The sequence below is a fragment of the Lissotriton vulgaris genome, chromosome 7 (genome assembly GCF_964263255.1).
Source record: "Lissotriton vulgaris chromosome 7, aLisVul1.2, whole genome shotgun sequence".
In the NCBI taxonomy this organism is placed as follows: domain Eukaryota; kingdom Metazoa; phylum Chordata; class Amphibia; order Caudata; family Salamandridae; genus Lissotriton; species Lissotriton vulgaris.
The window spans coordinates 830,578,923-830,604,440 of NC_141695.1; the positions used below are offsets into that span (position 1 = coordinate 830,578,923).

Consider the following 25,518-nt stretch of genomic DNA (forward strand, 5'->3'; position numbering starts at 1 on the left):
CATTATAATTGTGGCACTGCTGCCACCTAGTGGAAGAAACGAGTATTTACTAGCTCTCGTTGTCACGAAGAGTTTTTATGGACCCCGGCCCGGGCCTTGCTGTTGCCGAAATAAACTGGACGAATATATATTTGCAAGATATAGATAGGACGCACAAAACTACCCATCATACAAATCAAGACTCTGCACTGAAAAAGACAAAGCTTGCAGGTGCTCCGTAAGTGGACTTACTGGTAGGGTGACCAACTGGCATGGTTGTAAATTCAGGACGGTGAGTGTAAAAATTCAGGACAACGTGTCAAGTCAGGATGGTGAGTGTAAAAATTCAGGACAAAGGGTAAAAATTCAGGACGGAAGGTCAAAATTCAGGACAAAAATTCGGGACAAAGGGTACATTTTACAGACACTACGAAGAAGGTCGTGCAAAGGTATATACAGGCAGGGCTCCCAAAGGACATGAATCCCGACCACTCAGCCCTAAAGTGTCTCGTTTGTGCAAGCTCAAAAGAATCTCCATTCATAAGAACTGTTGTCTGGCTCTACTGTATCTCTGCACATGATGAGATCAGATAGTGGAGAACGGAGAATAAGTATTCATCATACGTTGTGTGGGACTGTCATTTTTCTGTGGGTAGCCACCTCCACAGAGAGTCCTGACTGTCTTTGCCCACAGTTCTCAACCAGAAACACAACCTTATTTGACTTGCATCCGGTCTAAATGATAAAATTGTGACGTTGTTGAAGGAAATAGCCATAAGATCAACCTCCCACCCACAATACTTGGACTCCTGGAGCACAAATCCCTTGACATAGAATTTCCAGCAGAAGTGTTCTAGAACTCCCTTGACATAGAATTTCCCACAGAAGTGTTCTTGAACTTTCAAGATTTTGTCATGGGCATCATTTATGGGTGCAATGGTGACACCCCTGGTCTCAGCAGAGTAAGGGTGGTGTCAGAAACAGGAGTGATACAAAGCTCTATTGAGCCGTGTTTACTTTCTGTACCTCTCACCTACATACTTTGAAAGTAAAGTCATGAACGTTCTAACCAGTAGCCGGTTGTAAGCTAAGACACACACCTGCAAAGCAATTATTTATTTCTGAAAGTGGAACCTAACCTAGTAAAAGGTCGTCTCTGACTCCTCCACCCCCTGAGCACATGGAGAGAGCAAGAAATAAGAAGTACAGCAGAGGGGGAGGAATGAGTAAAAGAGAAAAACTATGAGGGGATATCAGGGGAAAAATAAGGAAGGAAGAGAATGAAGAGGACACGAAAGAGAGACAGGTGAGAGACTGAAAGGTAGGGGTGTGATAGAGAGAGGGATTAAAGACATAAGAGAAGGGAGACAGGTGTAAGTGAAATATAGACATGTGAAAAAGAATAAGGTAGGTGACAGCGATAGGTGATATGCACATAGACAGGTGTCAAAGAGACAGCCAAGAATCAGAGAGAGAGGAAAAGTGGCGATATGGGATGACAGTATGAGAGTTTTGATCTACATAGAGGCAGATGCCAAAGAGAGACAGGAAGAGAGAAGAGACAGATGTGAGAGAGATGCGTTTAAAAGAGGTTATAAAGACCGCTGAAAGGGTGGGGTGGTAGACAGTTGAGAAAGTACAGATGAAAGAAGGGAGAAAATTGAGAGTGTGGCGATAAAGTGACAGACAGGTTATGTCGTTTATAGTGAGAGAGCCAGAAAAAGAGAAACTGGTGATAAGAAGACACACACAGGTTAGAAAAAACAGCTGGGGGAGAGGCAGGAAGGATGAAAGGTGAGAGATATGGACCTGATAAAAGACTGGTGCGAAAGAGACAGACAAGGGGTTATAAGAGAGGTGGAAGACAGGTGAAATAGGTGAAAAAGTGATAGAAAAGGTAAGACAGTCATTTGAGAGTCCTTCAGTTACAGATCTGCAAAACTGCATCCAATATTTTTGCCCAACCACATCCAAGTGGCAGGGAATTCGACTAGAGCCGAGTGGTGCCCACCGGAACAGGTTTTTTCAAATATTGTTTTCAAATCCAGACAAACTATCATCCACTCAATAGTTGATAAAGGACAAACAGAGGCAGGATGAGCAAGCAACATTAATTCACAGCTAGGCTGAACATCTTCACCTTTAGAGTGAAAAAACCATTGATGAGGATCCTTGAATCATAAACAACATGTACTGAATAACACGCTGTGATCTTGATATATTTTGCTCCTGCTCTCAGGAAGACTAAGGGTCCCATTTCACGTTAGATGGGATATTGTTCTCCAGATTCCATCTTTACTGGGTGTAGAAATGCAAATGATAAAACCAAATGTCTTTCTGTTGAATGCGCAGGCACAAGGCCTCGAATTGGGACACCCATGTAAAATTGAACTTGGTAATTCTATAGCAAGCATGATTTCCCCGATTTTTGTCCCAATAACTCGTGACTCCTTCTAATTGGGGAACACAGTGACTGAAGTCATTAACTTCGGCCCAGTCTCCCCTCACCTCGTTAACAAGCATTCCTCTTATCTAAAGAGTGGAGTGTAGTTTGAAGGGGAAAAGGGTGAGAGAAAGCTAGAGAGAGCCTAGGAACGAGTACATTAGGGGAAACTGTGAAAACAGCAGAGAAACTTTGAGGAACTGGAAATAAACGCACACACATGTAAAAGAACGGTAAAAAGCACATTTGTATTTGCTTTTGCTTTATTTGCTGACCATTTGAAAAGTTCTTTGCAAGGGGTAACGAAGCCCATGGCTGCCTCTGCGGTCCAGAAATTGGGGCTGATAGAGTCTGCAGGCCTGGCAAATGACGTCACTCTTCCAAAAATGCAGGAGTCGGACCCTACATGCACAAAACCAGAACCGAAAGCGTGCTTCTGCACGTACTAAATTAATGTAAAGCTGGTGCCCTAAAGCTGTTCTCATTGACCCTGCAGCATCGGTGCCAATGAAAGCAGTTCTGCAGTGGAGCCTGGAGCACTAGGATTGGCTGAAGGCTTTCAAGTCAATCCTAGGTTCTCTGCACAACGCTTGGGTAATCATTGAAGAGTGGAAGACAGGAAATTATTGGCTGTCACCGAAGATCAGCAGAATTACAGACAAATGGTGTCCGTTGAAGATATTGTCATGGACAACGGTCAGAAGGTGAAAATTACGGACTGTCCGTGAAACTTATGGACGGTTGGTCACCCTACTTACTGGAGAGCTGTAAGCATCATTCTTTCTCATGAATGACTGTCCACTTCCCCATCAATGTCCTGTCCTCCACCACATACCAAAGTGAAAAGTGTAAAAAGCAGCTTCTAGCAGGGGTCTATTTCCAGGTGTTTATGTAAGGTGTATAGCTCATGCACCAAACCACGATGAGACGGCACCGCTCATTCTTCAACAAAAACATGCGCTTCTCATCCATGTAATCGCAAGATGCAAATCAGATGCTAAAGACATTGGTAAGTAGATTCGCCTAGATACATCTATTTTCAAGCTGCTTGCAGCACTTCATGCTTATGTTCAGCCGGGATTGCCGCTCGCGCCATGTTTGAAGTATGTCATTTAACGACGCGCACCTCACCCAACATCTCCCACGTAGGAAACTCTGCACAAAACCTGCTTCCAACCACACTCGCTGAAAGGGTGCCCAAGGAGAAGAGGGCTAGAGAGAGAATAACAAATATTGAGTACAAAGAAGACTGAAGTAAAGGTAGAGAGAAGAGGTTCTAGAAAAGGAGAGAAGATTGAGAGAAAGAAAGGAGAGTAAAGAGAAAAAGCAAAAGAGAAAAAGATCCTAGAAGCAAACCGTGAAAGCAGCCCTCAGAACTTTAGGGTCCATGCTGCTGCCTGCTATTCTACAGCTCCTCTAACTGGAGATGAAACTAGGGTCCTCAGCTAGACCACAGGCCTCAAATGGATCCATCTCAGGCTCAGACAATCACTTATCCTTCACCATGCCTACTTCTCTTGCTGGTGGACTTCTGATGAAGGTCTCCTTTTCTATAACACCTTTCGCACAACCTGCCTGTAACTATGAGGGGTGAATGCCAATGTCGGAGACTGCTCCAAGTCCATGCAGTTTTGACTAGTGCTTTTGATCCAATATGATTGACATATCCCTCTTTTGTCACAACCTTGTAGTGAAATTCATTGTGAGACCTTCCCAACATCCCCTGTAAAATGACATTTACATTCTATTTCGTTTTCACCATTGTTGCAGCATGAAAATATTTAAAAGACACTGTTTGTCACTAATTTCCCAAAACGTTCATTATGGATATGCTCTAAGCTCTCTGTAAAGTTAGTTTAAATTAGTGGCAAGTTAAATTAAAACATCACCTCAAAATTTGATCATAATTAGGACATTCCACACTTTACAAATCAGACTAAATTTTGTGGATTTACATGAGGTAAGGTTCATCCTTTTGGGCCTTCCAAGTGTGATGATTTCCTGATGTAGAATATCCTTGGTAGGATATCCTCCAACAAAACAATTTTGAGTGTGATGGATGGACTTCTACCACAAGAGGTGTGGGAAGGAGGGCTCTGAACTGAGGCCAGCTTATTATTATTTTTTTTTTAAGAACTGGATAAGCTCTGCATTGCACAAAGCTTGAACAGTTTAGAAATTACACAAAGTTGTGAGTCAGCCTTGCTTTATAACTTTACACTCCTCTACTTTAAATAAGATCAAATTGATTGAATTCAAAGTTGGATTGTGAAGAGTTGATTTAGTGTGCTTTAATATGTACCTTACAAAAGGTGGGTCTTCACAACTCTAATGTATCTGCCCCCTTATGAAACTGTAATTTTTAGATATAGCATTAGCCAAGGCCTTCTGTTTTTAATAACATTTCTGTGCTATAAATATTTAGAGGGGACTTCTAGTCAGCCCTCTTCATCCATTGGCCCGCTGTGGTGCCATTTACATTTTGCTTCCACCCACCACAGCATACAGTATCGGGCACAAGGTCAGCCAACTTAACCCATTGTCTGACCTGACTATGCATGACGGCAATTTACCCTTGCGAAGTGTATCTATCTGCATAATTAGCAGAGCCACTGGAATTAGGGGATTGTGCAGCCACAGTGTTTTTCACATAAGTAAGGATTTGCCTCATTTGCCACATAATCCACCATCTGTAGAGTTTAACAAAAAAAATAGTTTCTAGCTCCAGTGGTTAAAAAGTTACTAAAAACACAGCAACACATGTTGGAGTTCAGTGACAGGCCTTTAGCAAAGGTTGACTTGTCATCTTTATGTTGCTTGCTGCTATACTTAGGTATTAAACTGGTACCAAAGAGGCGCAACCTAAGCCCAGAGTGTGTTAAGTTTGAAAATGACAAAATAATAAAATAATACTATCACAAAATGTGCCACATTATGGCGCAAAATGTGCCTCTCCTTGCCACATGATTTAGTCAACCCTTGTAGGAAAGTGCCACTTTTTGACATGGTCACCCCCACTTTTTGCCTGGTATCTGATGCACTTCTGACAGTAGTGCACTCGGTTCCTGTTATCCAGGCCCCGTGCCAGGTTTCTTTACCTAAAACTGTACAGTTGTTCCCCAATTGGCAAGACCTTTAGCACCCCTGTAAGTACCTAGTAAATGGTACCCCTGGTACCTAGGGAATGGGTATTAAAGAGGGTCCCTAAGGACTGCAGCATGTATTGTGGGACCCCTCACCACACTCATGAAAACTGCCATTGCAGACTGCGTGAAATGGTGCAGGCCCCGTGCCAGGTTTCTTTACCTAAAACTGTACAGTTGTTCCCCAATTGGCAAGACCTTTAGCACCCCTGTAAGTACCTAGTAAATGGTACCCCTGGTACCTAGGGAATGGGTATTAAAGAGGGTCCCTAAGGACTGCAGCATGTATTGTGGGACCCCTCACCACACTCATGAAAACTGCCATTGCAGACTGCGTGAAATGGTGCAGGTAAAAGTGAAAACACAACATGGCACCTATCCTGGGTGCCATGCCCGCAGACACTGTATGAAATATATGTAAGTCACCTTTAAAGCAAGCCTTACAGCCCTAACGCAGGGAGCATTATATTACATGTGTGATGTTCAAGACGATTCTTAGAGATTTCAAGTGAACAGGGAAGCCATCTTAAGTATATGTACAGGGCACTGTTGATTATGAGTTCCCCGGCTACATGATGGCTTCTCTGAAACTAAAGGTGTTTGTACCACGGACCTTGTATTAATGAACCCACAATGATTCTAGTGATGGATTTATTAATACATGCACTCCAAGTGATACCCTAGAGGTGCCTACTAGTCCTCTAGTGTGCTGGCTGAATGGTACTGTCAAGCCTGACAGCAAAGATTCACTTCTGACCCCATAGAAGGTGAGACTCCCCTCCTCAGAGGTTAGGACCAATGCCAGATCTGGCAGGAGGTATTTACACCTCCTACAGCAGGATGGCTATTAAATAAGCATACCAAGGATAGAGGATTCAAAGCTTCTTCCACCTTTGATATGCGACCGAGCATCCTAAAGACATGGGAGATGCCACCTCCTGCCCTGAGGCCCACTTGGCACCAAGACAGGTGGGAAATTAGTTATGCAAGGTGGTGTGAAGCACATCCAGGTCAGACACCCCCCCTAAGGTGAGCAGTCTAATGTGTCCCACTCTAGAAAAACTCCTTCATCTTGGTGATAGGGTTATGATCACTTCACACAGGAAGTGGCCATACAGGGAGTGTAGTGACCCCAAGGGTAAGTAGCCCATTGGTGACTACTCTACACACCTCTAATAGCTCTAATTTGAGTATTTAGGTGGCTTCCTGACACCAGAACTTGAGATTCACATGACTAAAGAAGAAGAGGACACTGAAGGGCTGATCAACATGAGAACTGAAGACTGCTGTGGACTTTTGGCACCAAGCTCTGCCTGCTGCTCCAGGCTCAACAACTGCAAAGACACGACTTATCCTACAGCTGTGCATCCTTCAAAAGCCTCGGAGGGTTACCAGTACTTCAAAAAACAGCTAGCATCTCCTGGATGGAGACGTCACTCCCCTGCATCCTGCAGACACTGACCACAATGTCCTGTTCCAAGAAGCCACTGACAATGCAGTTGCTGCCCAGGAGGAGGTGAGCATACTCAAAGAGGTCACATCTGTCTCCCTGCCCACTTTGGAGATGCCAGGATGCCTAAAAGCCTCCCTGCAGCAATACCTGGGGTACCTGACCACTTGCCATGTCAACACTTGATTTAGAGTCAAATCTCGACTCCAACAGTCCAAAGGCTGACCAGCTAATGAGGAATGTCAGCTCCTCAGAGGTCAGCACAGAGAGTGGCCTAGTTGGCTTGTTTTCTCCCCCTTTGCAAGTCCAGACGAGAACCGTGATCGCCTACGACACGCAAGGGTCAGTCAACCAAAACTCTTTGCACTCAAGCTTCCCGGCCTTTGTCTTCGGCCACCAACTGCTTCCCCTTACTCCCAGCACCCTCACAAACTGAGTCCCTCATTGGGAGCTCCTAGACCTGTCCTCAAGTCCCCCTTTGCAGCCTATTTCTAGGTGGCCTCCCTCTTTGCCTTTGATGTCCATCCCGTCCGGCACCTCTGCAACCAGACACACCAGGACAGGTAAACCCAAATCGCTGGTGGAATTTTAGACCTTGGCCCCCTAATGCCCCCTGACATAAAGGGTCTCAAGAAATCTCGCAAATACTTGTATGCAGTAAATGTTCTTTCTCCATAGGAAAGCATAACAACATAAAAACACACTGTTTGCTAACGCTTCTAACAACTGTAACAGTGATAACTTGAAAAGTACTTACCCAATTACAAAGTTCTTGGTGTTGAAAGATATATATAAACATACATTTTACTTTTCTAAATTGATGTGGGTCTCCTTCTTGAGTGTGGGTATCAGTTTTTGACTCTGTGAATGCAGCAATCGCCTAACACTCCCCTCTGATAAGTCTAAAGCTGCCAGACCACACTACCACATATAGAGCATCTTGGGATTGTTAAAGTAAGTCCCTGTCCACTTATAAGAGATACCTGGACTCTTTACACAGCATACTTCTTTGTGGTATACTTTATAAAGAGCCAGCTTTCTACAACCATGCCACATAATTTGATCCTCTAGAGCCACAAAATTCTACTGTTGCACTGACTGCAGTAGGAAAATGAAGTTTAAAGATTTTTAAATAGTTTAATGCTTTAATGTAATCAGAATGTTTTTCTTAAATAGATTTTATGTTATTGGTTTATGTGTGTTTATATATATATATATATGGTGGCTGAAAAAAAAGTTTCAGGCACGTTATAGTTAGAAATTAGCATTTAAAAAACCTTAGAAAGTCACTGACAAAACCATAGGTTTCAGGGACGTTATAGTTAGCTGGACATTTCACTCGTACAAAACCTGAGAAATTACGCCGTTATAGTTAGTTCAGCTAACATTAACTTGCGCCCCCGGAATGCACTTCCGATGACGTCACATATATCATTCATGACATGGTCAGTGACATCACTGATGACATCTCAAATGACATCACTGATATCATTTGAGATTTAATCTTTACAGCCGTTTCCTTATGCAAGACAGAGAACAAGGGATTGGAGATCCCAAAATGCGTATGGCCAAGGACATTGTGCTGAAAGGGGCTTTGCTGAGTATGCTGCTTGTCTGCCAGAAATAAAGGTTGAAATTGACGTTGTGTGTTGCACCTCATGATTTGGGCGCTTTCATATAGAGTTTATATAAAATGATTGAACTGTGCCTTTGTAACATTTTTTTTCTATTTAACAATGAGGTATACCAACAGTTAAGGGGCATGGCCATGGGTGCATGCTCCTCCCCCAGTTATGCGTGTTTACTCTTAGGCTGGTGGGAGGAGCATGTACTGGGTCACGCCCTTTGCTGTAATGGGAACCAAGACACAGGGATCATTCATTTATGGCGTTTCATCGACGATGTGTTTTTGATTTGGCATGGGTCTAGAGAAACTGCGGAACAATTTGTGACTAGCAATAACAATAATATGCTCAATTTAGAATCCACAGCTACCATTAGAAATGAGAGAGTTGAATTTTTGGATGTTGAAGTTTCTATTTTTGAGAATACCATCCAAACCAAATTACATAGAAAAACAACTGCTGGTAATTCTATTCTCCATGCTTCTAGTGGTGCCCATCCCCGCCATCTTATAAAAAGTATCTCTTAAGGGGAATTTTGAAGAATTCAAAGAATATGCAGCAATGAAAGGGAACTTGAATTGTGCTTGAATGAATCATTCCAAAGGTTTTTGGTTCGTGGATATAAAGAGAGTGATCTGAAAAATGCATTGAAAAAAATGGTTTTAACTACCAACGGAATCCCCTCGGGCACAGAATGCTGAGATAGTGACTACCTCTAGAGATATTGTGCCTAAAAAAGAAGATACAACAGTAAGACTAATTACGACCTACAGTTGTTATGAGAAAAAGATTTGCAATATTTTTAGTCTAATTGGCCGATTTTGCGAACTGACATCACTCTAGCACCTCTACTAAGTGAGGTCTCTTGTATTACTTTTAAAAGGGCTCCCTCTATGAGGAATGCCTCGGTTAAAACCAGTCCAGAAATAGTCAAATCATCCAATTGGCTCTCCAACCGAACAGGCTTCTTTAAATGCAGTTCCTGCAGAGCCTGCAAATTTGGAGTTAATATTCGGGAATATCATGATGCTTTTAGTCAGGATGTTAAAATGATTAAAGGTTTGTTTACCTGTAAAACTAACTACGCAGTTTATGTTTTACAATGTTCCTGCCATCTTCAATACATTGGGAGCACTAAGCTCCAGGTTTTCAACCGCATTCTTCAGCACCTTCGTGCAATTGTTAACTCCGATCCCAGCTACCCTGTGGCGCGTCATTTTAAATTAGTGCATCAAAATAATCTCAAGGATTTGAGTTATTTTGTTATTGACGCAGTCCCATATTCTAAGAGGGGTGAGGACAGAGAGAGGAAACTCAGACAGTTGGAGAGCCACTATATTCTACTTCTGGACACCAAGATTCCAAATGGTCTTCATACAGGGGATGATTCATACAACTTTTTATAAATATTTTATATTTTTGAGTATGTATTCATCTGTTGTATTTGGACTGATCACTTTTAGCTTGGAGCAGGCTTATCCATCAATAATGTTTCAATGCAAGACTAATAACCTGTCTACTTGCAACACCCCCTATTGCTGCCATGACTGATGAACTTTTTAGCTTAATTTTGCACTGATGAATTTTTACCTGTGTCCTTTTATGCCTGTTTTTATCGGATGTTAAACTGGTTTTACTAGTTTTTCTAGTTTTTACTGGTTTTGGTCTGGTGGAGATGAGGTGTAGGGCTTGGGTGGCTATTTGCAGAATAAAATACTCTGCTGAGTTAAACTGCCTTGTGAGTGCGCTTTTAAAGAGGACAAACTTTGTTTGATGTTTAACAGCAGCCGAGCCGTGAAAGCCAGCACCGCCACCACCACCAAGAGAATCAAGTGGGACCGGAGACCTTGAACCTCTCAGAGCTACACTACGGTACGGCAGAACTAAAGACTCTGCTGAGTCATACTGCCTTGAGAGTGCGCTTTTAATGAAGGGCAAACTTTGTTCCATGTTTAACGGTAGCCCAGCCGTGAAAGCCAGCACCACCACCAGAGAACCATGTGGGACCGAAGGTTTTGAATTCTTCAGAGCTTCACTACGGTATGACAGGACCAGAAATATGCAAATCGCATTTATCACTGAGAGGCCCACAGGAGGGCTTTTAAAATAACTATAAACTGCAATGGTTTTGGCATACAACCCACTGGAGGGTAAAAATGTTTAATAATGGACTACGAACTCCAGCATGCATTGGGAGAATGAAACACTGGAGAGGCCCACCGGAGGGCAGTCAATTAATTAGCATGCAGTCGAGAGTGAAGTCTTGAATGCCTGTGAACAAGAGCGATGACGCTTGAAACGTGTAAGGCGAAGGAAATCTATTTTAGATGCTGAATGCTGTTTGCAAAATAAAATACTCTGTTGAGTTAAACTGCCTTGTGAGAGCGCTTTTAAAGAGGACAAACTTTGTTTGATGTTTAACAGCAGCCGAGCCGTGAAAGCCAGCACCGCCACCACCACCAAGAGAATCAAGTGGGACCGGAGACCTTGAACCTCTCAGAGCTACACTACGGTACGGCAGAACTAAAGACTCTGCTGAGTCATACTGCCTTGAGAGTGCGCTTTTAATGAAGGGCAAACTTTGTTCCATATATATACATATATATTCAAGCTCCGTTTTTTTTGTTTTTTTTTAAGTTCAAAGTGATTTTATTGAAGTATTTTGTAGACAAAATAAACAAGTACAATACAAAAGAATAAAGCTTACATGCGTAAATGATGAAATGTTGAGCATGAAATCCAATAAGCCCAAAAAGAAGAGGAAGGGAAAAGGGGGGGGGGGGGGGAAGGGCGGGGGAGTAAACATATCATAGAATCATAAAATCATACAATATAGAGTCACAATTAAATTAAATACAAAAAAGATGGTGAATAAGGAAAAATTAATCATCAAAATACTTAATCATATCATTGTATAACATACTAATCAATAGGAGACCAAAAAGATTGAAATGATTGCGAATTGTGAGAAACGCCTTTAAGAAACAATCTAGCACCTCTTCCTTTACCAGTGATCACGGGGCACTCGTCGGCGGGTGCTCTAACGCGCTGGTAATCGCGAAACACATGCAGGCTCAGTAATCGATTTCGATTCTTAAAAGGATTTAAGCACTCCATTCCTATAAATATATATATATATATATATATATATATATATATATATATATATATATATATATATATATACATATATACGTACACAGGCTGGTAGGAATAAGCGCATTAACTGTCTTATTTTATTCTTACAGGAGTGTGTTGTGCAGTACATCCCGTGAATCACACCCACGATAGAGATATGAGCACTGGAGTCCACGGCAGCTGCCCAAACTCCGAGCCACTTTGTGTCACTAAGTACACCCAGGTACTAGACCTGCACTGCTAGGACTTACAACAGATAAACTAGCACTTTCACACCTTTCCTTAGTTACCCAGGGAACTCTAAGACAGTGCATTGCTCCATTCTAAGTATATTGTGCTTTATTCCAACCTCCATGAGATTGATATTTGTATGTACACAACACACGTAGAGCCACGCTGGTACCAATTATAAATGTACTCTAGACATTTTATATCACCGTTGTCATCCTTAACAATGTACTAGACTGCAGTATTGTATATTATCCATGCACAATTTGTATCATTACACTCACTGTTTTCTTTTGAAAATGTGATGTTTAAACATGTTTAATTTAATTTCTTCTATGTCTATGCTAGACTACCAAACTGTACCTTTAAATGTTTGCACTGTGGAGACGTGGGTCATGTGACCAAGACCACGGACTTAGGTGAAACGCGCCGTCTTTGCTGCCAGGAATAAACTTTCACCTGCTGCATCTACCTTGTGGGCTCGCCTGAAGTCCTTTCCTGCTGGATTTCTGTTCTTGCGATATATTGGTGGCGGCGTCCGCCGGCGAAGCCCCAACTCGTGTGAAAGGGTACTCCATTTCTGTTCATCCTGCATCTGGTTCCCCTGACTTCAGGAGTACCCGCCGGACGGCTCATCCTTCAAGAGGTCTGACTTGGCAAACTGAAGCTACCGGTTCTCAGAAGTAAGCACAGACTCTCCTGCAGGTGAGGCTAGGAGCGCGGCAGGTCTCCTCGGCAATGGCTGTCTCACCCCTGCCTGCACGTACGGGGATCAGAGAAATTGTCGGAAACCTTCAGGAACGCGGAAGTGGTGTGAAGCCGTACTTCCGCCTGACCTGTCCCGTTTCCAACACGCCGACCGAACTGTATAGCTGTCTAGAGTACGCGTGAGCCAGCCGGCTCTAAAAGCGAGGTGGAGTTAGACAGCACACAGTGCTCAACAAACACTGTTAAAAACAACGAAAAAAAGCAAAGGTGCACCATAAATTGGAATTGTTCAAAAGTAACAATGTTCATATCAAGGAACAAATAGTGAGGTCCAAAGGTCTTGTTTGTTTGATTCTTTATTTTTCAACAGTAGAAAACGAACAGCCAACGCGTTTCGTCCCAAGATGGGACTTCTTCAGGGCAGGGAAATAAGAAGGCAAATCCCGATCATTTCTAATGCCAGGAATTTGCCTTCTTATTTCCTGCCCTGAAGAAGTCCCGTCTTGGGACGAAACGCGTCGGCTGTTCGTTTTCTACTGTTGAAAAATAAAGAATCACACAAACAAGACCTTTGGACCTCACTATTTGTTCCTTGATATGAACATTGTTACTTTTGAACAATTCCAATTTATGGTGCACCTTTGCTTTTTTTTGTTACAAGTTAAAGTTCTGTACAGGACTGTCATTGTGATGGCGGGTGTCTTTTCGGTGTGCACATAATTCCTTTCCTGTATATAGAAAGGGGTAAATCTTATACTGAGGTTATCTCGGATCAGGTGCATTCTCATGAAGGTTCCGCCATCTGCTATTTTTTAGTACTGTTAAAAACAACGTATCCAAGAAAAATATGGCAGAGGAATACCTCAGAGGATGAGAGGCATCAGCGAAGACAATTTTTACTAGGACACAACAGGACCCCCAACCATCGGGGAGCACAGAAGTTACAATGCATCTAGTTTACGCCAGAAGGGGAACAACCTTGAACGTCTAAGACGCAGAGAAATCATCAGGTGGTGGGAGGCTACCTCCCTACAGAGCTATCTCAAAGTCAACCGCATCCTTAGAGGGCTCCGTATCTTCATCACCCCCACGCTTGCAAAGCCTAAACCCAAAGTGTTGCAGGACTGGGTGGGTAGACAACACCACAGAATGTTCAAAACGCATGTTGGAGATACTGATTAACAACGTATGGGAAGAGCAAAAATCGCTGATGAGATAGATACAGGAGGTCCTGGATGATCTTAAACAGGAGAAAGATCAGCAAGAAGTTAGCAAAATAATCAAATCAGTTCAGGACAAAATGCAAGCCTTCGAAAAGAACGTGGTGGCCAGGAAGCAGAGGAAATTTCTGCGTGACGTACAAGACTATGCAGCTGGACGCATACTAACTTTTGCAAAAAGTATGACAAAGTTAGAACAGACCTAAGAAAGGACAAAGCCCTGGAAACGCTATAGCTTAGCAAAGATGGGTCCATCACAGACATCAGCTCTTAGCAGGAGTCAGTGGACAGCACAGCATCGGGCACTCTGGAACAACAGTCTTTTTCCCGGGAACACCTCTTGATACAAAAAGAGAAAGAACACTCAACCAGGGGGCGGCCGAAAGGAAAAGGGCTAGGAAGCCTATACAGAACCGGAGAAGGAACACAAGGCGCCACCAACATAAGATCAACTGGCATGGGAACCAGAGGCCAGACAGCAAAAAGACAATAATGGAGAACAACACACAAAAACTTACGTTAATGAATCTTAGTAACAGAGTTTTGTCTAATACAGGAACGAGTGTACTTGAATTGCGTTTATCGTTCAGTCCTGATAAAGGCCTAGACTATGCACAAGTGAGGGTTGACCTCTATAAGTTTGAACGCAAACTTAAACTGTGTAAATTACATGCATCTAGGAAAAGCAATATGGGGACACACGATAGTCGCACTAGCAAGGAGAATATTGGCATAACAATCAGGGAAGTCCCAGCACTACAAACAATGACCGACCTAGCCCAAGAGACACCTCTCACTATCCCTGATGTCACCCTAGATCCCTTTGATCTCACAAGCTCCACTAACATCCGAGACCTCTTAGGAGTAGAGACTGTCCAAACTCCATTTACTAACTTCAGAAGTAAATCCAAGTACGTACCCGTATTACCCAGGGACAACATAGATATGTTCAGCGAACTTGTTGCACATGACCTTCTTTCTCTCGCAGGTAAACACAACACCAAAAGCAATCTCAAGAAGGGACAGTGGGAAGCGGTTAATAATCTCCAGAAAGACTGCAACATAGTTATCAAACCTTCTGATAAGGGGTAACATTGTATTGCTGACACGTGAAATGTACCTGAAGGAGGCATATTGTCAACTTAATGATAAGATATGCTATGCCAAAGTAGACAGAAATACCTAATCACATTCAAAAACACATACCATGAGAAACTAGCTAACTGGCATGGACAGGGTTTTCTTAGTTGCGACGAGAAACAATCCCTTACCAATGCAACCCCCAGTACACCCACTCTATACCTCCTACTGAAGGTTCATAAGAGCGAAACAAATCCACCAGGGCAACCCATAATATCCTCAAAAAACAGCTTAATGGAAAACACTAGCACATTTGTAGACCACTTTCTCTTCCCTTATGTTAAAGAACTGAAAACATACATACGGGATACAACCGATTTCATGCACAAAACCAAAGATATCAGAATCGGAGTGGGGGATTGGCTGGTATGTCTAGATGTAGAGGCACTCTACACAAGCATACGACATGCAGATGGTTTGAAAGCCTGTTGATTCTTTCTAAGAAACGCAAAGTGGAATACTTGCAACATACCAATATGCTGCTTGAAATGATATCAATGTGTCTGAAAGAAAATGTTTTTATGTTTAACAATGCGCATTTTAAACACCAGGAGTCCTTACTTGTTTTTCTGCCATCGGGCAGTGCCGTATGGGAAACGGCGAGGCACAACACGTCGGGGAGGCAGCAGGAGGCGGTCGAATCCAGCGGACCACACTCCCCAGCAACCCCTTGGCCGGCGGCGCTCCGGTGACGCGGACAGAGCGCCCGGAGGCGCCAGTAAAAGGCTGACCCCCCGGGAGCCCAGTGGGGGAACACCAGGAGTCCTTACTTGTTTTTCTGCCATCGGGCAGTGCCGTGAGGGAAACGGCGAGGCACAACACGTCGGGGAGGCAGCAGGAGGCGGTCGAATCCAGCGGACCACACTCCCCAGCAACCCCTTGGCCGGCGGCGCTCCGGTGACGCGGACAGAGCGCCCGGAGGCGCCAGTAAAAGGCTGACACCCCCTCTCGCCCCGCGAGACGCGCGCGGGAGCGACCGGGAGAAGCCCGGGACAAGGGCGGGCCGTCTGTGGCCGTCAGGGGCCAGAAGAGGCCGGGCAGGGCCACCCCCCTTGGCACGAACTGTGAGTACCATTAAAGGATAATCAGTGGATAAGCCACTTGTCTCCCCTTATATTTTAATTTACCGGACACAGTCAAAGTAATACCAGAAAATGTCAGTCCAAAGTACATTGCCGGATAATTACCTACTGAAAGTGGTGTCTAAAATCAACAATGACAGGAGGAAGTCATTAGGGAAAAGTACTGTTGCTGACCCTCCATTGACTCTGCCCATCGATGTAAATAATTATGCAAACATTGATAATATTGCTAATGTGAATGTTTCCCCTGCCGAACTTGATGGTAGCGTCACCAGTATAAATATCGAAGCGTCTAAGGCCTTAGACAAGTCAATTATGGGGGGAGATGACCAAGGTGATAATGTTGGGGGGACACCTCTGCAATCTGGGAGGGCTTCCAAATTTATGCGAGCCTGTAGAAAACCAATACCCAAGCGAGGTAGTCATATCTCTAGAAGGAAAAAAGATATGACCCAACCGGAACATACAGATGATGCCGTAACCCCGAATCTAGATAAATATGCTGTCTTGAGGCCTGACCAAATTGACTCACTAACGAATACTATTTTCAGTCAACTTAGTATGGTGGTAGAGCCATTGCTTAATAAGATAGGAGATCTCCAGGAGGAAGTAGCTAGGTTAAGGGGTTTGGTGGGTAAGCATGTAGACAATTTGGAAAAGTCGCTAGCGGACATTACAAAATCAATCCGCCCCGTTATTGCTCCCAGTAGGGATAAGGAGCAGTCTCAAGCCTCTACCAGTGCCCCCCCCCCCTAATACCAGGAAACATTCCTCAAAAGAACAATCAAACTCACAGAAACCACCCGTATCTACTCAGGAAGTGGGAAGATCCCCAAATCAATCAAATAATGGGGGCACAAGTACTTTGCCGGGTATTAAACCATCAGCTCCCATGCAAGTACACACGCAAGTATCAGCACCTACGGTGCTAGTTCCAACTGATATGATAGGAGTATCCAACGGGGTGCCCATTAGGACTTGTAGTCGTCCAGTCAATCTACCACCCGACTGTGTACCTTATGTGGTGGTTTTAACTAACGTCCCCATTCTCACTCAATCCCCAAATGATCATGAGACACCTGATTCCCTGAGAAATAAAACTATTTCTTGGCTTAACCGTCATTGTGGCTACCCAGTTGGCTATTCTGACCAAATCATCTCCATCAGGAGAGTCAATTGGATAGGTAACACCAAAAAAACTGGCGGTGGGGATTGTGTGATAATAAACTTTAAACACCCACAACATGTGGCAACTGTGTTGCTTAGAGCAGCAGCAATTACACAGTCGGAGACTGAAGTAATCGCTAGACCACTGGGCTATTTCTATAACCACCTTGGTGGGCAACCCCAGTTAAATCGTAAGGAGAGGGCTCCGAGTAACTCTACCTATCCATCTATGATGAACAGACCAATGATGTCTAACTTCTTCTTTGGTCCACAAAATGGCCCTTTTAACCCACCGTTGCATATGGGGAACCCTATGTTCGGGGGGGAATGTTCCCTTAATTCATACCCCCAACCCATTTGTACCATTTGGTAACACCTCTTCGTTTGACAACGGAATGGTCTACCAGGTCCCTACCCAAAATAGGTTTCAGTCCCTGAGTCATCTAGACCAGAATGATTGACTTGAGGTTGAACCTCCAAGGGCTCATAGGGCTCCAGGGTCTAGTACTGGAAATGAAGAAGATGCTTTGTTAATTGAAGAAACGGGTACTGTATGTTTGAACTGTACTTTGACTGGGGGAGACACCCCAATTCTTACACCTGACATAGAGCTTTTTAATATAGAAAATAACATGTCCTTATCTAGTGTTCAACCGTCAAATGCTAGCAAAGAAAAAGAAAAGATTACCTGTTACATTGCTAGCTGGAATATTGCAGGAATTACGGCCAAGGAGGATGCCCTAGGTTGGAATGATTTTGTGTATTTGTTTGACATCCTGTGTTTCCAGGAAACCTGGAGTAAAAATTTCAAAGGCATTGAGGGATATGTGTCCTATGAACTCCCAGCATCGCCCTCAATTCACGGTAGAGCCAAGGGCGGTTTGTTGGTGTTAATTTCTGTTAAACTACCTATTCTTGTGAAAAAATTTGTTAATGTGGGGGCGCATTCGCAAATCTTATGGCTTACACAAGAATCTGGCAGAAACATTTTACTGATAAATTTCTATAACAATGTTTTTGATAACACTAGACACACAGCAGTTAACGAATTAGATACAGCATTGAACAAATTCGTGAGGAATTTTAAATGTGTTTTTGAATATATTTTTGTGGGGGATTTTAACGTATCTGCGTGCCCATTATCTACTCAAAAGGTTTGTGGTGTGTATAACCGACAGGGGGAGGCTGAAGTCCATTTTCCCCATCACACCTATGGGGAAACTTTGAATAATTTTATGACCCATTATGACCTGGAAGTCATGGACAATGCTAAAAATGACATGGGTGGAATCATACCAACTTTTAAAGGAAGGGCCGCTAATACCGTCATTGATTTTATCTGCATGTCATCAACTATTGCCCCGCTTTGTTCGTTGCCCAAGGTGATAGATATTATGTTGAGTGACCATAACTGTTTGTGCACTGAATTAACCTTCTGGTATAATAATCATGATTGTGAGCAAGGGATTATCAATAATATTGAAGCTCATAGACAGAATGGCTATAGACTAAGGTGGAAAGGAGAAAAAGCTGTTGTAACATCAGATTCCATTATTGCTAGTTGTCTGATGGATATCACGGCAATTTTAGAAAAGGAAGACACCTCGTCTGACAGTATAGATCACTTTAATAGTATTAATTCCTTCATCAACAATAAATTTACTAAAGCGGATGGGTCTAAAGTAAGGGGCCCTAGGGGTTGGTTTGATCATGCCTGTTCAAATGCCCGGAAGGAACTTAAAGAGGCCCTTGCAGCTAAACCAAGGGACAAAGCTTTGGTGGTCCAACTCAGACAGGGATTTAATACGACCCTTAAACGTAGAAAAGCTGAATTACAGCAAGAAGCCTGGGATAATCTTGCCCAAGCAGCGGACACGAATAATTGTACTTTGTTCTGGTCCACGGTGAACAGCCCATTCCTAATAGATGACAAGGTCCCGGAACTCACTGCTAACGTGAGCATGGATTCATGGATCCGGCATTTTTCCAAAATCTTTGACTCTAGTAATTTATCAGATACCCATGGCGATAGATGGCCTATCCTAGCCTTAGATATTACCATCAGTGAGACTATGGCCAGTATAAGAGCCAGTAAAGGAGGTAAGGCCCAGGGACCAGATGGCGTCCCCATAGATGTATACAAGACTGCGCCAGATATTTGGGGTCCACTGCTTACCAAAATATTCAATGCAGCTATTTGCTGTAATATACCGTCCACCTGGGAAGAGTCAATTATTATCCCCATTTTCAAGAAAGGAGATCGGGGGGATGCTAAAAATTATAGGCCTATATCCTTATTGGATTCCTCAGTTAAAATCATGAGTAGGGTTCTCCTTGTAAGACTTGAAGAGTGGGCTGAATCAAACGAGATATTAAGTAACTGCCAGTTTGGCTTTAGGAAAGGCCGTGGTACCATAGAACAGTGTCTGAATTTAGAGCTATTAGTGGGAAAATATACCCAGGCAAAAAAAGGGTCGCTTTACCTCTGTTTTGCTGACCTCAGTAGTGCCTTTGATTTGGTAGACCACGCAATATTATGGGCCAAATTGTTGGAAATGGGTGCTCCTGAAGGAATTATTTATTTCTTAGCCCGATTGTATGAAAAACTTCGTACCAGCGTCCGCTATGGACCCAACGGGGAATGTACTACTAAGTTTGGGATAGGAAGGGGCATCAGACAGGGGTGCGTTTTAGCGCCCCTGCTTTTTACCCTTTTTATCAACGAGGTTGAATCTGCCCTGCAGGCAGTGGCTGCAGACGCCCCTAGAGTCAATAACTTTAACATACCTGTATTACTCTATGCGGATGACGCAGTGCTACTGTCTAGGACTCCCCTGGGTCTCCAACGTTTAATGGATCATTTTGTATCCTTTATTAAGAACAGGAAATTGGTCATTAATAAGGCTAAGACTTATGTAATGGAATGTTGTTCTGAAAAAGTCAAAAAAAGATGTAAAACCCACTACGTTATCGATGGGGAACAAGTGAAAAAGGTCGATAACTTTTGTTATTTGGGAATAACCTTTTCCAAAAATGGGAGTTGGGATACTGAACATAAGGTGGTCAGAACTAAGATGATTAGGAGTGCCAATGGGGTCTTCCTGTTTGCCAGGAAACTGGGGAATAGACGCATTAAAGACATGTTAAATATTTATCAAGCAAAATGTCTTTCTGCTGCCCTCTACGGGGCAGGAGTTTGGGGTGTGTCATATGTAAAGAGCCTGCAGGTAGAGGAGAACCTCTTCCTGAAAAGGCTCTTATGTTTACCCAAGTCTACCTCCAATTCCTTGGTTCACAATGAAACAGGGATCCAAGCGTTAAGTGATCTGATCATGTTAAGACCCATACTACTGTGGCGCTCTATCTGGCTCAGTGATGGTACTTCATTGAATAGAGCAATCATTACGGACTGCCTTCAACTGGACCAACACCTTAAAATCCCGTGGATCAAATATATCATTGATTGGGCACAAAAATTATTTGGGATCAATGTATCAACGGACCCTCAGAGTCTTTCGGAAATCCCCAAATCTGAAGTGAAAACAATCTTTTTAAATCACTGTAACGAAAAGCATTTCTTAGAGGATTCTAAGTTAACTACTTGTGAATTATACAAAAGCTTGAATGAATTCACTGGTTTTAGTCCATATTTATCTCAGGTGACAAGAACCTCGCACCAGTTTGTACTAACCAGAATGAGGATGGGTACAGTACATTATCTGGTTGCGTGGCCTAATATTAAAATGCGCCCTATTGGTCCCTGTAAATGTGATAATAGAACTGCACAATGCACTAAGCACTTTTTGCTAACATGTGATTTGTATATTGAGCTACGGAAATTCTATCTGAAGCCATTATTCATCAGATTTGGTGTGAGAAATTTAACGGAGGCTATGAAATTGATTTTTAACTTGAACCATCCGGACATTTGCTTTTTTACTGCATCCTTTTTGCTAAAAGCGATTAGCGCAAGGAAAAGTATGTGTTTTTAATATACTTGTATATTTTTAAATATTTATTCCATCCCCCTCTGGATGCTTTTTGTAATATGTGTATTGTATATACTTAGTCTGTAATTGTCATTTTTTTTTTTTTTATATTTTATTTTATTCTATGTTTTCTCTATGAAATTGAATGAAATGTCTGTATTATTTGTGCTTTTATGGACATGTTTTTTAAATGATCCGAATAAAGCTTTATGAAATGATGAAATGGCATAACAATCAGGGAAGTCCCAGCACTACAAACAATGACCGACCTAGCCCAAGAGACACCTCTCACTATCCCTGATGTCACCCTAGATCCCTTTGATCTCACAAGCTCCACTAACATCCGAGACCTCTTAGGAGTAGAGACTGTCCAAACTCCATTTACTAACTTCAGAAGTAAATCCAAGTACGTACCCGTATTACCCAGGGACAACATAGATATGTTCAGCGAACTTGTTGCACATGACCTTCTTTCTCTCGCAGGTAAACACAACACCAAAAGCAATCTCAAGAAGGGACAGTGGGAAGCGGTTAATAATCTCCAGAAAGACTGCAACATAGTTATCAAACCTTCTGATAAGGGGGTAACATTGTATTGCTGACACGTGAAATGTACCTGAAGGAGGCATATTGTCAACTTAATGATAAGATATGCTATGCCAAAGTAGACAGAAATACCTAATCACACTCAAAAACACATACCATGAGAAACTAGCTACCTGGCATGGACAGGGTTTTCTTAGTTGCGACGAGAAACAATCCCTTACCAATGCAACCCCCAGTACACCCACTCTATACCTCCTACTGAAGGTTCATAAGAGCGAAACAAATCCACCAGGGCAACCCATAATATCCTCAAAAAACAGCTTAATGGAAAACACTAGCACATTTGTAGACCACTTTCTCTTCCCTTATGTTAAAGAACTGAAAACATACATACGGGATACAACCGATTTCATGCACAAAACCAAAGATATCAGAATCGGAGTGGGGGATTGGCTGGTATGTCTAGATGTAGAGGCACTCTACACAAGCATACGACATGCAGATGGTTTGAAAGCCTGTTGATTCTTTCTAAGAAACGCAAAGTGGAATACTTGCAACATACCAATATGCTGCTTGAAATGATATCAATGTGTCTGAAAGAAAATGTTTTTATGTTTAACAATGCGCATTTTAAAAAACTACTGGGTACTTTCATGGGCATTTGCTTCGCCCCCAGCTACGCCAACCTCATGGTAGGCTGGTGGGAGAAGCAAGTGCTCTGGAAAAACAGACAGAAAAATGGGCATTGAATGTTACAAAGTGGCTAAGATACATAGATGATATCTTTTTTGTATGGAAAGGGTCTGAATTGAAACTGATCTAAATGTGTTCATTGACTGTCTTAACTGTAATGACTTTAACTTGAGGTTCACCAAACACTACAGCCAAACATCAGTAGATTTTCTAGATCTGAGGCTCACCATAGAGAAAGGGAGAATAAGCACCAATCTTTTCTACAAAAAAACGGCAGGGAACTCCATTCTCCATTTAACAAGTGAGCACCTCCCTAGCTTCAGATGGGGTATCCCGTATAGCGAATTTCTCAGAGCCAAGCGCAACTGCAGCTCCGAAGAATCATACACACAAACCAAACTAGACATGAAACTTAGGTTTAAAGAAAGAGGATACTCCAAAAGGGCCATACACCAAGCTGAAACCAGAGTAGAAACTAAATGCAGAGAGGAAGTCTTGTAAGAGGGTAGAGCCAAAAACAAGAGACAGCAGACCAATGACACACAACCCACCAGATTTGTTACTACGTAACATCCTTAGGAATAGGTGGGACATTCTCAGGCAAGACCCTATTTTGTGCAATACGATAGGAATCACAACCATCTATCACATATGAAAGGAATTCATCACTCAGGGATATCTTGGTACAATGTCACTTCAATACTAACAAGAGTAGCTGGCTTCAACAAACCAAGGGGTTCTGCAAATGCGGAAACTGTAAAGCCTGCAAACACAGTAGCAACGTCACTGACACTATCCTTGAGAGAACCAAAACCAAATGGAAAATACCACAACTGATCAATTGCAACACAGAGTTTGTAGTATACGCCATTGTTTGCCCATGTGGTCTTTGGTACATAGGGTCCACCACCTTTGCAGTCAAAAAGCGCATTGTAGAGCACAGGTGCGCTATTACAAACAGAGACAACAGCTATAGCACAGCCAGACACTTTGCTAGGGAAGACGAAGCAGAGTGGACCAAAGCAAGATTCTTTGGTTTAGATACCGTTTACCCCAACCCCAGAGGAGGAAACCGCGTTGCGTCACTTCGCAAGCGTGAGTCACGCTTTAGCCTCCTGGCTGGTACCAAATTTCCGTATGGCATGAACCAAGATGAGGAATTATACAGTCACTTGTGATTATGAGATGTGAAATGTCATGTAACTTTATTATGCAACGCTGATACACTCACCGCCCTTTTCTCCTTCAAAACCCCTCCCACACACCCTCACCTTTTCCTCTACCACCACACTTTCACCCCTTATTTTTAAATGTCAACACGGCAAGCCTTGAGATTTGACTAATTAGACCACTAGGAAACACGGTGACAGACATGGCCCTGTGGACAATACATTAACACATCCTTAACTGACCCATATGGAACAGTACTACTTTTACTTCTCATGCGTACACAGGCTGGTATGAATAAGCGCATTAACTGTCTTAATTTATTCTTACAGGAGTGTGTTGTGCAGTACATCACGTGAATCACGCCAACAATAGAGATATGAGCACTGGAGTCCACGGCGGCTGCCCAAACTCCGAGCCACTTCATGTCACTAACTACACACCCAGGTACTAGACCTGCACTGATAGGACTTACGACAGATAAACTAGCACTTTCACACCTTTCCTTAGTTACCCAGGGAACTCTAAGACAGTGCATTACTCCATTCTAAGTATATTGTGCTTTATTCCAACCTCCATGAGATTGATATTTGTATGTACACAACACGCGTAGAGCCACGCTGGTACCAATTATAAATGTACTCTAGTCATTTTATATCACCCTCAACAATGTACTAGACTGCAGTATTGTATATTATCCATGCACAATTTGTATTATTACAGTTACCCTTTTCTTTTGAAAATGTGGTGTTTAAACATGTTTAATTTAATTTCTTCTATGTCTATGCTAGACTACCAAACTGTGCCTTTAAATGTTTGCATTGTAGAGACGTGGGTCATGTGACCAAGACCACGGGCGTGGTCGAAATGCGTTGTCTTTGCTGCCAGTAATAAACTTTCACCTGCTGCATCTACCTTGTGGGCTCGCCTGACTTCCTTTCCCGCTGGATTTCTGTTCTTGCGATATATATATATACAAGCGCATGCTCTAAAGTAATGATGGAAATATTAATAAAAAATGCGTGGAAGGAGCACAATCAACTGGTGAAAGAAATTAAAAAAATTCTGGATGATCTAGCAAAAGAGCCTAAGTAAGCCGAAGTCATAAAGACCCTATCATCGGTCAATGATAGAATGGAAAAATTTGAGAAGGACATAATCGCGAGGAAACAGCGCAAGTTTGATAGAGACGAAAGGGACTACAGATCTGGGAGGATCCTGACTTTCGTGAGAAAATTTGACAAATTACGTGCATCACTAGTCAAAGACAAAGCGCTAGGTGTGGCTGACAAGGACAGGTGGCAATCTGGGACAAACTTAAGCTCTGAAGCGAGCTCCATTGATAGCAATGCACAATGGTTCCACCGAAGTAACGTTTTTTTCCGACGAGATGCACCTCATGCTGGAGGCCAACGAACAGTCCATACGCGGAAGAACACGCTTTCAAGGCCGAGGAGGCAGAGCAAAACTAAGAGAAGGAGACAGCGGAGGAATAAAAGCCGACAATACTGGTGTGGGAAACAAAAACCAGGCAACGAAGAACAAGTAATGGAGGAACAAACATCAGAACTCACGGTAATACATTTATCTAATAGACATTTGTCCCCCACAGAAGAAAATGTGTTAAAACTTGGACTGCCTTTTGCCCTGATACGCAATTTGACTATACTCAGACACGTATAGATATGTATATGTTTGTTAGAAAATTTAAACTGTATAAAGTTGATCACAACAGAGCTTCAGATTCACTAACACATGAGAGTAACAAGAGAGAGTCCCAATAAGAGAGAAAACTGTTGA

The 25,518-nt window shown here is 42.8% G+C and overlaps 1 protein-coding gene across 4 annotated transcripts in view; it reads right to left on the reverse strand.

Annotated features, from left to right (window-relative positions):
• Nucleotides 1–25,518, reverse strand: part of LOC147702493 (glucagon-like peptide 1 receptor) — a 461,965-nt gene that overhangs the window by 41,696 nt on the left and 394,751 nt on the right. The window lies entirely within an intron of this gene.